Raw genomic sequence first — 13,074 nt, forward strand, 5'->3', positions numbered from 1 at the left:
ACTCAGTTAAAGTGGATATGACACTTAAAGCCAACATAGTCTTATTGCATATAACAAAGGTTATAGAATTCGGTCAACCTAAGCGTTTTGGGAAAATGGACGCGGTTCTCCCGTTATATATAACATTTGAACATCCAGCCACTGAAAAATGTGCACGCTCCGTGACCAGCTTCCCACTGAGCACCAAGCCTGAAATACGTCACTGCATGTAGACCGTATCGGCTTGCACGCTTGGCGACCGTTGTTTACATTTTTTTTAGCGGCAGAAACTTTGATTAAACACAGCTCTCAGGGACTTGTTTGTCGATATGCCTGACCAGTGTGTCACAGCATATTGCACAAACACAAGGGCAAAAGGTTTTAGCCTTTTCAAGTCCAGGCAGATTGATCGAAAGCTGTGGTGTTGTGTGATGCACGAAATGTCAGGCTGCCGCTCACTCTGCTCGCACACCCGCATTTGGTCCACTTTCCCCTACCATCTCCATGTTCACGCACCGCTCACAGGAACACCTAAAATGTCAACCCCAAATAATATGTTCACAATAATCCTGAAATGGTCAAGGAACTTGTAAAAATATCAGTGCAATACGTAGTAAACACGGCGGTGGCATGTTCACTGTTGTTTTCAGCAATCTTTTTCGAAACGTTTGCCGTTTATTTCCTATTCTTTCGTGAAAATAATGTAACTAAACATGGATGAATGCAATGCCTGGCACTCAAACGGCAAAAACCTGAAGGTAATAACGGTGGTCCGCAAGTAGTAGCTACACTATCGCGGCTCTGGAACAATAACAAAGGCAGTAAACAGACGCTAGAATCGAAAATGCTATAATTAGAGTGTTATAAACAGCAACAACAAAAATCAAAGCCTACATTACCATTCCATATTCTGCAGCCTTTCAAAATCCATTGGAATTGGCACGTCTCTTGCCTCTGCTTCGGCTCCACCATAAACACCGTCGGCATTATTTTCGATGTCAGAATGCTCCTGGTTTGAATGTTTGTCCGAAAGATACGGCTCTAATCTGTAGGGTCTAATCACTGCTGCAACATCCTCAGGATCCGAGTCAATCTTGATTTCCTCACAGAAACAATCCACACTTGAAGAGGAGTCAGAAAAGTTCTTGATCTTGTCACTGTCCATGCTGAGGTCTGTCTGTTCCTGTTGTCAATCTAACAGACAAAGACAGGACTCTACACACTGTGACATCACGGCATCACGTGACCACTGATGTAACGTTGCTAGTGCGCTTTCCAAGAAACACTTTTGAGAAGCTGTACAAACTTTATTTCTCAGTGATAATGATTAAAACCACTTTCAACTTACTATACTGTATGTATATTTTGATATTTATATCAGTTTTACCTAATTTTTAGGTGTCATATCCACTTTAAAGGTCGTGGAATTGTTCAGTGGAGCAAAATGTTTGGACGTAAAATGAATGATAAATGATGTGAATCATACAGTGGATTATTTTTCTATATAATGGGATAAATAATCAATGCCACATGATATACGAGATACTGAATCACAGCACGCCCACCAGATTTGTCTGTTTTGTGAATCTGACGCACTGCGATTCACTTCATTGAAATGTTATGTCTGCATCATTGCACCCAGTGAGTCGTAATAAAATTTCACACATTTTCAAGAGAAATATGAGTTTCACAAAAGATAGAGAACCACACCTGACTCAAGCTCAAACATTTTCAATCAACCCCCGTGCAGTCCATCATTCAAATGATAAGGATCTATTTGAATGTTACATAATTGTAATTAGCTAGACCGGGGTGGCCAAGTTCGGTCCTCGAGAGCCACATTCCTGACACTCTTAGTTGTCTCCCTGCTCCAACACACCTGAATCCAATGAAAGACTCGTTAGCAGACTTTTAATGAGCCTTTCATCGGATTCAGGTGTGTTGGAGCAGGGAGACAACTAAGAGTGTCAGGAATGTGGCTCTCGAGGACCGAACTTGGCCACCCCTGAGCTAGACGATGGGCCCATTGAGCTAAAATTTTTGGCTCAGTCCTCAGCCCTCACGACCACCTCCACCACCAGGTGTCCATCAGGAGTCCATTTCCACCCACTTGCATATACATAGAGCACTACTTTGCTGGTAATAATTGGTTAGCTTCTCTGCTAACCTGGCTCCTGCTGTATTTGGTGGATTGGTGGAAGTGGGTTGGACTTTGTAGGCTCTTAGTCAAAGCTTCCCCAGGTAATTTCAAATTTTATCCTAAAATCTGGTCCTGGAAGTGGTACAGCTGAGCCACCCTATCTTCCAACATCATGCAGGATTTACGGAGGGTGTAAAGTAGGTAAAGTAGTGCACTTTGTGCACTAAGAAATTCAAGAGTATAGCCAAGCAAGCACGACCTAATCAATAATGGATAAGATAACCACTCCTAAGGCTCACACAGGATTCACACAGACGGAAATAAATGAATTAAAATTCACAGCAGTTACACTGAAAAAGTAGCAGAAGTATTAGACTTGTAGGAGCAGTAACAGTAAAAAAAAAAAAAAAAGTACCTACACCTCCTACAAGTAAACCACTTCTAAGAATGACAAAGATTGTATGAGTGTCCGATTACTTATGGACCTGACTGTATGCTGCCTTGTTGTAAAGATATAAATTGACTTAACAGGACAAGTCATGTTTGTATGTTGATGTTTTTGATGGATTTAGGCACAGATCTGCATATCACGGCATCTCATCCTGTGCAGAGGTGTCCTCGCTGTACTTTGTTCTCTTCTTACACTTTGTTAATATAATGCTTTGTGGGCTTTATCTTCCATCCAGTGTATTGCATAATGCTCGTGCTATTGCTGTTATCCATCCAATGCAGTTATCATTTTTGCAATCATGTGAGAGTAGCTGGCACATTTATATCTTCCATCACCAGAAAGTGTTTGCACCTTGAAGCAGAAGAAACCAGGTGTAAAGTCCAATTCATTTCAATTTTAATTTAATTTTTTGAAACCAAATCACAACACAGGTTGTTTCAAGGCACTAGGACACCCAAGGTCCAATATCACCGACCAAGCTCAGTTGGGTGCCCATCTGTTCTGGCAACCACCACAAATTTAGAGAAACAACAAAAGCAATACAAGGTACATGAAATTTGTACCAAAACACAAAAGTATTACAGCTAACAGCAATAACAAGTAAAGTTAATAGAACAATAATATTAGCAACAAATAAAATCAAACGATTAAAAAAAGTAAAAGAATGAATCAACACAACTAAATAACCCAGTTATAATAAAGAGAAAACACAGGTCTTTAAATGAAACCACAGAATCAGACTACCTTATCTCAATTGGCAAAATGTTCCACCAAATGGTTGCAAGATAAGATGGTGCTCTGTCACCTGCTGACTTTTTGTTAAGCCGAAGAACATGTGGCAATCCTTGATCCCGAGGACGTACAGCAAAGGAGGTACATATGGTGTAAGTACATCAAGCACATAAGAGGGCACTTGTCCTTGAAAAATTTTCTGTGTTAATAATAAAAAGTTAGGCCTTGCATGAACAAGAAGTCAGTGAAGGGAGACTAGGGCTGGAGTAGTATGGTTAAACCTTCTTTTCCTAGATAGGACTCTAGCAACAGCGTTCTGAACTATTTGAAGACACCTGATGATCAAATATGCCAAGCTAGAAAACAAGACATTATAATCGTCAATTCAAGAAGAAACAAAGGCATGAATCAATGTTTCTACATCCGTCATTGACAAAATAGGTCAAATTGCAATAATATGCAGATAAAGGAAAGCAGTCTTTGTACTGTCTCCAATGTGCAAATCAGATGTGCCAGTGCATATGTCCAGATACTTCCCTAGCTTATGCAGCAGTGTAGATTAAGACAGGTAGCATGAGCGGAATTCATACCCAGGTCTACATATTGGCACGCTAGCTGTTTATCCACTGAGCTACCTGCGCTACGCTTGCAACAAACATGAATTGAATCAGCACATTGGTTACAGAGGAGCTCATTCTGAAACATCAAGCCCCTCGTCAACAATCGATTTGTTAGGACTCAGTGGACAGCAGCAATTGGACACCTTTGGTCAGGTGACAGCTAAGGTAAACAGCTAACAGTATTATCAATTATTTTAAAACATCTTTTTGATCCTCTTTATGCTCCTTTTCCTATGCAGTGGTGACAAAAGGCAGTTTATTGTTAGTGTTTGGCTTTCCCCGTGTTATTTTATTATACAGTCCGTTAGCCCGTGACATGTTTTTGAAATCCATAGCGCTGATTAAAGTAGACCTGCACTGAAATAAATGCAGTCAGATCTTTGGATCAAAAAATTTTTTATATTTACACATAAGATCCTTCTGAATGTAGTAAAGTAAATCTGCAAGCCCAGATCTGTCATTCAACGGAGAAATCTTAGTTTAAAAATGACAAATTTACAGCTAAAATTTAGCCCTTTGCAAAACTATCAGCACATCCGGGACGCTGCCGAGGCGTCAGAGTGAAGACCCTATCCCAGCATGCATTGCACGCGCGAACTGTAATTTGTGGATTTACGTCAGTTTGCATCTCTTACAAAAGCACCTTTTTATTGTCTTATAGAGGGTTTTCATGTGACGTATCGGTCACGTCATTTTGTGTCCCGTGGCCATTCTGGATTACAACGCGGTGGCCGCTGTGATTACACTTCGTGCATTTGGCAAACAATTCAAGAAGTTTCAACGTCGGCGTGAAGAAGCCTCACGGCACCGTGGCGCTGTGAGAGATCTGCTGCTAACAGAAATCCAGTGCTCCCAGAATTTTATTTTATTCGGCAATACTGCAGAGGATAACACAAGAACGCTTCCAATACGGATGCTTATTTACATTGTGGTCCTCGAGCACCGAGCTGCTGATCCGCAAGCTGCCCTTCCAGCGCCTGGTGAGAGAAATCACTCAGGACTTCAAGACCAACCTCCGCTGTCTTGCGATACGTTTGGTGAGTAAACATTTCTTTTATTGTTGCTTGAAAATGATTTTTGGGGACTTTTTCATACGACCATTTGATTGAGTGGTGTCGCATTGAAAATGTACTGTCTTTAGCTCCGGTGTTACCGTCGCGGGGTATGGATGCAGGACCCACAAAGAATTCAAGTCATTAAAAACATATAAACGTCTCTCAGCGGCCACAGAGCTCTGTGGCTCCGATTACCGAGACCGTGCAGCGCTGCGGATTTTGCCGCAAGAACTCTGTCCTTGCGGGCGACAGGTGTCACCAGCCGCTCCGCATCAAAACAGAGAAGAACGGAGAAGAACGTCGCCCGATGTCAATGTCGCCACTGATCTGAGCATGCAGAGCTGTATCTCGCATTCATTGCAGCTTACTTTTGGATGTTGAAACCAGGATGTGTATAACAGTAACATTACTAACAGATAAAATCTATTTCAATGCAGGATCAGACTGAAGGCTTTTTTTTTTTCTTTTTTTTTGGGATTGGACTGAAGGCGCAAGCACGTCGTTTTTTCCACGACGTCATGGAAATAACCCGGATGTACAAACTGTTTTCACGGAGGGCTAAATTTTAGCTGCAAATTTGTCATTTGTCAGATTTCTCCGCTGAATTACAAATTTGGGCTTACAGATTTACTTTACTGCATTCATAAGGGTCTTATAAATACATATCAGCATTTCTTTCTGAGATCTGATCACATTTATTTCAATGCAGGTCTACTTTAAATTGTTTTGTTCTAAGTGAAAAGATGAACCCCACAGCTTCAAAATCTGGAGCCCAGGTTGAAATATGGCCTAGCAACAAAATTAAATTGAATGGTTTCCTTCTTGATCCATGTCCTACTCCTTCACTTTCATTAAAATTAGTTCATTATTTTTTGCATAACAAACAAACATGGATGAAAAAAATAACACCCTTATAAAAGTGGACAGACTGGGGTTTTGTAAAACACAAAGGTCTTGACAAAAGCACAGTTTAAAATCCTGTTGAACTCCCGCTAATTGGAGCAACAGCAGAAACTTGTCAACACATTAAATTTACTACTAAAGGAAAGATCCCCATCAGAAATGACTCCAAAAACAATACAGAAAAAGGAAGGAGAAGCCGTCCAACAACTGTAGAAACTTGGCTTCATGCTGGGTATAGTTTTTCTTGTTGGTGTCAACATGCTGATATGTTTTAGTCTTTCACCACACTAACGCACAGTGTGTCCTGCCAAATGTTCTGCATCTCTTGTAACCGTGAAGATTGACTTTGTCGCTTAAAGGTTTCATCAGAATGACGAGACACAGAAAGGGACACAAACACTTCACATGCACGTGTCCTGAGGTGTCAAGAGGCCACTGACCTCCACAGAGCTCCACTTCCTCTATTCCTCCCAGTAAAGTTCCAAGAGGAAACACTTTTGGCTGACAGCAGTCTTCATCTCCATCTTTTGTTTCTCGTCCCAGTTTGCCTGTCAGTGCCTTTCTCCCTCACAGGGCTTTTCCTCCTGTGATACCCGTAATATCCCCCTCAGATCATCCCATATCTTTGCGGTCTGACACTGTGCACACACTGGAGGTGCAAACAACATCCGAGCACAATAGAAGAGACAAACCTTGATTTGCATTCTCCCTTTAAATGGTCAACAGACAAACGAGGAGAATAAGACTGGAATGAATGGGCTGGAAAATTTCTGCGTTCAGTGGCCGCCTGTGTTCTTAGGACGCCTGATCTCTGTGGCACAGGAAAGGTAGCATGTGTTCTGGGGGTGTTTTATTGGATTTCCTGACTTTGTAGTACATTCTTGCCTGCAAATGGACCAATAAATCACAGTAACACTAAATGTGAAACCATAACAGTGAACGTTCCCCTGTGGAGGAGACCCCTCACTAAAGTGCATAATCTTACAGCTGCAGCAGCAACACACTGTGATTTTTGCCTTTGCCTGTTTTGTGCAGGTAGTTGCTGATTTATCCACTACATTCACAGGAGACAAGAAGAATTGTTCAAATCCTACACTAGAGAAGGTTCAATTAACAGTACGTTTTGACGACTCTGGTGTGAATGAGCACATTGAAATCAGATACCTTCTGAAGATCCTAAAACCATCTGAAATAATCACCCAATGTCCACAGGAATCATTTTACCATATGAAAAATATTTGCTAACATTGTTAATGTTTTTAAGATCCCACAAGTTGTGATTGAGCATGGCATCTCGTAAGTAGAACAAGTTGTCATCTGCATACAGACTAATTTTGTGTTGTGTATTCTTCCTATTGCATTATTTTATGGAGTAGCTGATAAAAGTGGCTCTATGAAATGGAAGGAAGTGTTTCCTGCTGAAATGTGTTATGTCATCAAAGTGAAGGGAAAGCCAATTTATCTAGCAAAGATAAATGCTTTTTCCAAGTACACACAAACTAATCATTGTGGTAACAGGCCATGGTGTATGAAGCAGCAGGACCTTCGTGGCCGGGACGACGGTGGGGGATCGAACCCACGCGGCTCGCACAAAAGACCGTTCCTCTACCAGGTCAGCCAAAGGGGAACTCCCCGTTAGCCAAGCTAGCGGGAACGTCTTTTCAATTGGGACCCGGGACTTTCATCCCGCTACACATCTCCCCACCATTTTTGACTTTGTCCCGAAGTCACAGATGCATGTTAGCATACTCTGTGACCCACATCCTGTTTGTGACGCCAGATTGAAGCAGCAGGACCTTCGTGGCCAGGACGACGGTGGGGGATCGAACCCACGCGGCTCGCACAAAAGACCGTTCCTCTACCAGGTCAGCCAAAGGGGAACTCCCCGTTAGTCAAGCTAGCGGGAACGTCTTTTCAATTGGGACCCGGGACTTTCGTCCCGCTACATGTATTTAAATGTATGAAGACTAGTGGACTTGTTTGGTTTCTTCAAGATATTTCACCTCTCATCTGGCAGGCTTCTTCAGTTCTAAATGTTGGAGGGAAGTCTCAGGGATTTATGTTGTGTTCCATTGGAATTCAAAGCTAAGAATTTCCCAGCTATGCCACCCAAGGAACACCACCTGAAGTCGAAATTTCAACTCATACAAACCCCACATACCTCAAATTCATAATCCAGCATGGCTACTTCGAGCAACAACAGTAGTGAAATTGTAGTTTTTAATGTTTTTAGCACTTGTGTCTTTTTTGTAGCACTCTATTCCCCCAAATTGTGGAGGTGCCTCAATTATGTTCTGACTTGCAGTATTGTGTGGAAAATGGAACACATTTATCTCTGGTGATACATCATTCCTAGTTATGACTTACAACATGAGGTAAATGGAATGCATTATCAGTCTAGTTTGAGGTAGATGCCTTAATTCTCTCCTCTTTCCTTGTGTAGGCCAAATAATCTAGGAATATTGTCTGAGTGTATTATTTTTACTGCCTTCTAAGACTTGAGTTGCCCCTCTGAGATAAAGTTTTCTTGACTCTTGGATATACGAGGTCTGTTAGAAAAGTATCCGACCTTATTTTTTTTTTTTAAAAACCATATGGATTTGAATCACGTGTGATTGCGTCAGACAAGCTTGAACCCTTGTGCACATGCGTGAGTTTTTGCATGCCTGTCGGTTGCATCATTCGCCTGTGAGCAGGCTTGGAGTGAGGTGTGGTCCACCCCTCTCGTCTATTTTTTATTGTGAATAAATGTCTGAACGATTTGGAGCTTTGCTGCATCAATTTTTTTCCAGAAACTGTGAGAGACCTCCAGGTGGACACCGTTCGAAAAATTAATATGGCTTTCAGGGACGATTTTATGGGGATTAAACAGATTACGGGGTGTTACTGCCGCTTTAAGGATGGCCCACAACTGCTGAGAGCGCGGCGTGCTCCCAGCCCCCATCGACAGGCTGACACCCCGCTGGAACAACCAGATCATTTCCAACGTGAAAGTTTTGTTGATCCGGGACCTCGTCTGACTTTCACAAAAAGGCAGAATATGTGGACATCAGCACTTTTTCCAGCACATTCCACTGTTACAGGAGTTTTTTTCATGGAAAGAAAAGTGGAGGGACACGCCACGGCTCCGTTCATTACGCGGGACAAAACCACCTCGGTGTTGGTCTCTCAGGACAGCTTTCAGGTGGATTTCAGACGGATTCCGGTTGCTTTCCAGTCATGTGAATATCCGATTGTGATTGTGCATGAGCTGGACATGCCAGAACATGTCCCGTGAGGCTTCATCACTGCATTGCTTTGTGCCGAGCGGCTGCACCGCGATGTGCCATTCATTTTTAAACTGGATGCTGTCTTGATCCAGTATGTCATCTGACTAGCACAGGAATTGTGAAAAGACGTGGACATCAGCACTTTTCTGGCACATTAAGACAGACGTGCGGAGGAGTTCCGCACGTCGCGGTGCAGCCGCTCGGCGCAAAGCAACGCTGTGATGAAGCCTCACGGGACATGTTCTGGCATGTCCAGCTCATCCACAATCACAATCGGATATTCACATGACATCCCCGCCGACTGCGCAGCCACTGCCTTCCCAATCGAATCAATCATATAGGGAAGCTTGGAACGACCAATCAAAGCTGCTTCCACTTTCTTGATTTTCCGGTAAACCAGCAGAGTGCCCGCACCACACATCAGAAAGCCGGTCACCACCAAGCCGAATATGTACACATCTTCAACGTCCTCCACAGAAAGCATATAAAGGCACATGACCTGCCATCTCCTCCACGAGTCCATCACGTAACCCATCACATGCGTCCCAGCAGGACAGGTCGGGTCCTCCGCTCCCGAATGTCTTGTAGAAAAAATAGTGTCAATTGCGTTCAGAGACCACTTAAACAGATCCATTTTTGTCGTTTCCAGAAGAGCAAAGCTGCAGCCTCACAGACAACACGCCACAAAAGCAGGAAAGATAAGGAGGGAGGGAGAGGAGAAAAGTGCGTCCGTCTCGGTCGAGTGCAAGCTGGCAAAAAAAAAAAAAAAATATTGAGATCTACTGTGTATATTAACTCGCTGAAACAATCTGTGATATAACTTAATCCTGCACCAGGCATCTGCTATCATGTCTCTTCTGCTGTCAGGTCATCCATCAGTGCCCATGTCTTGTATGTATGACAGTCACAATTGCTGAGGAACATGCTACTTTGTCCAAATCACTTGTTTGGTTCTTTGACCGGGTTTGAGGACCTTTGAGAATACGCCATGATTCTGCCAAGTGTTCTTGGAGTCCGGTTAACATCTCCACACTGGTTTCGTCAGCCAGTAGTTAAATGTCTGCTTTTGTGACTTGTGTGACAATGCCTCGTCCTCCCATGTGTCTTTCCAATAAAATTAATTATAGATTTAGGTTTGTCCTTACATGATTACTGAGCTGTAAATACAACTGGATGGTCTTTCTGGAGACCAAACTGTTTGATCTCTTGGCCTTAGCTTCTGTTGTGTGTCTCTCCAGACTTGTCACCAGAGTAGCTCTTTCCTGCACTGCTCCTGCAAACAACTTGTACTTTTGTCAACCAGGACCGGTGTAACAGTATATCTTCCCCCTGGATATCTTCCCCTCCGAGGGGAAGATGTCGTAGGATGTCTTCCACCCCACCCTGGAAGTCTGCCCCCCCACCCCCTCCCTGAAAGACAACATTCCTACAGGGCAGCACTGATTGTAGTTCACCCGAACCTTGACAAAGACCAATCAGGATAGAGCAACCTTTAAACTCCATGTCTCATGGATGTTTTATGGTCCCAGATGAAGCACAGTTTGATTGACAGTGAACAATATTGGTATTCTTTCTGTATGTATCTATAGCTATCTGCAATAGTAACATTTCCTATTCTGAAGTATCTTATCCCTCTTTGAAATTTACTCTACAAATATATGGACCTGGTTGACATCCTGAAATATTATAGAACATCTGTAAATGATGGGGTGGGGGGTAAGATATCATGACCTGGATACCCCCCCAATCCCAACATCAAGAATTCTGTACAATATATCACTAAATTCAGCCCAGCATAACCTTGGCAGTATTAAACAATGATGTAGCAACCTTCAAACTATATTCCTAATTACTTTACCTAAGTCTGATATGTATTTTAGCCTTACTAGGAAGTAATTAATTAATTGGTAGACACCTTTTTTTTAATGAACTTGGGGATAGCTGCTGACTCACAGTCAACTAGGGTGATAATAGGTTTGCTTTGCAAGGGGTGTGGTGGAGGGGATATCCAGGTCAGGATATCTTACCCCCACCCCAAGAAATTATACATGTAAATTGAGAGAATTTACACAAAAGAGGGGTCAGTCACTTCAGAATGGAGGATCTTGCCAACCTTTCTGCATCCACAAGTTGGGATGGGACCGATCCGAAACCGATAGCGGGTTCTGATACCGACGTAATTCACATATTGGAAAATACAGCTCCAACCCGCGACATTTTCTGATACCGGAGAAGAGCCACTGTGAATCCTCTCAACTTCTGTTGTTTGCTCTCTGCTTGCTTGCTGCCGAGCGGGAGGAGGGGAGTTTTTTGAAGCTGGGCTGTTTGAAAGAGCTCTCTTCCGCAGTGTTCAGCTGCAGTTAGCAGCAAATTTCTGCCCGGCTCTCGGATTCAAATTGCCTGTTCATCGAGCACAGATTCTCCGAAAAATTAACTGAATTGTTGCTGAAAAGGTGTGCTAAATGTTAGCCCATTGACTGTCCCGAGGCTGTCAAACGCTATGAAAAGCCAGTTCAGCGTGCAGCCAAGGAGGAGAAGCTGAAGAGAGATTCTGTCTGCTGAAAGGGAAAAAAAAAATCTCATAATCCTGTGCATGAGATAAACTGGGACACCGGTCCTTGCCCTCCTTTTGCACCTCGAATGTCTTTATGGGCCTCCAGCCTACTCATGAAGGTAGAGTTTGTTAGACAGATTTTCAATACCTTCCAAATTGTGTAATTTGAAGCAATGAATTGAAAGTACGCTTCATGAAAACATGTGCATTTTGAGGAAAGAACCTCTGATATCACAAACAAAAACATTTGAACGCTCTTGTATGGTGGTTTATCAGGTGCTTCAAAAAGCCTTTTTTTTTCAGAAAACTGCAGTGGAAGCACATTTGCGTGTTGACAGGAAGAGACAGAGAGCTTGTGATGTTACAGCAATATTGAAGTCAGAAAAAATAATGAAATGGAAATATTTAGAGGGACTTTCCCAGCCATCACCATTACTACAGGAATTACAGTTCTAGTGGAACGCTCACTTGAATGGCAGTTATCGTGAGAGGACAAAATCCAGCAGTTGCATTCCATTACTCAACAGAAATGTTGTCATTCACTTTTTTTTTTTCTTTTTTTTTTTGGTCAACATCCTGAAAACATTCCTTAACTTTTGTGCAAATCTGTGAAGGAAACCCAGCTTGTGTCTTATGTGATATCATTTGTTGAGGAAATGTTGGTAATAGTGAACATAGCTGTGTTAAGCTCTACAATTATCTCTTCTGCTGGGACTTTGTAGAAGTGGGGTTGACTTCTTGTCTATCCACTATTTTTACCTGCAGCTCAGGGAATTAAATTAGATTTCTACTGTCATGGCTCCCTAGACATATTCTGCTGTATCTGAAGCAGCTTTTACTCCACTTGCTGCTATACTTCTCTTGGAGCCTCTTGATTTTGTCCTTCTAGTGATACTTTAACATTCAGCTGCCAGTGGATTCTTAGTCATTGTGAATGGTCAGCCATGGTTCCCACCTTAGGTGCATATGGCCCTTCTCTCTGGGTCTGCACTCCATCAATTCTAGTTTCTTTTTCTGTGTCAATAAGTGTCTTATTCTGGTTGCCCATCTTCTGTCAGGTTGTCCTGGTTTCCATCACAAGACACAATACAACACAAGCTGTAAGTTAATGAAAAGTCAGTGTTGTTTTTGTCACCATGCTTGGCTTTCATGGGTTTATTGTTAATTGGATCATATTGGGCATATGGACAGATGTCAGAGAAGTACATAGCTTTTCCTGCAGTGAGGTAAATTGTGATTTAAGAATATTAATTTCAGTATAAATCAGTACATTTCATTTATACAGAACCAAATCACAACATAAGTCACCCCAAACCACTCTACATGAAAACATTTTAAACCTTACCCAGTATCAGGCTCGATGGTCAGGAG

General features: G+C 42.4%; 1 pseudogene; it reads left to right on the top strand.

Moving 5' to 3' along the window:
• The window catches only part of LOC117523949, a 133,249-nt pseudogene that overhangs the window by 74,270 nt on the left and 45,905 nt on the right, over positions 1-13,074 (top strand).

This window comes from Thalassophryne amazonica, chromosome 2, assembly GCF_902500255.1.
Source record: "Thalassophryne amazonica chromosome 2, fThaAma1.1, whole genome shotgun sequence".
Lineage (NCBI taxonomy): Eukaryota > Metazoa > Chordata > Actinopteri > Batrachoidiformes > Batrachoididae > Thalassophryne > Thalassophryne amazonica.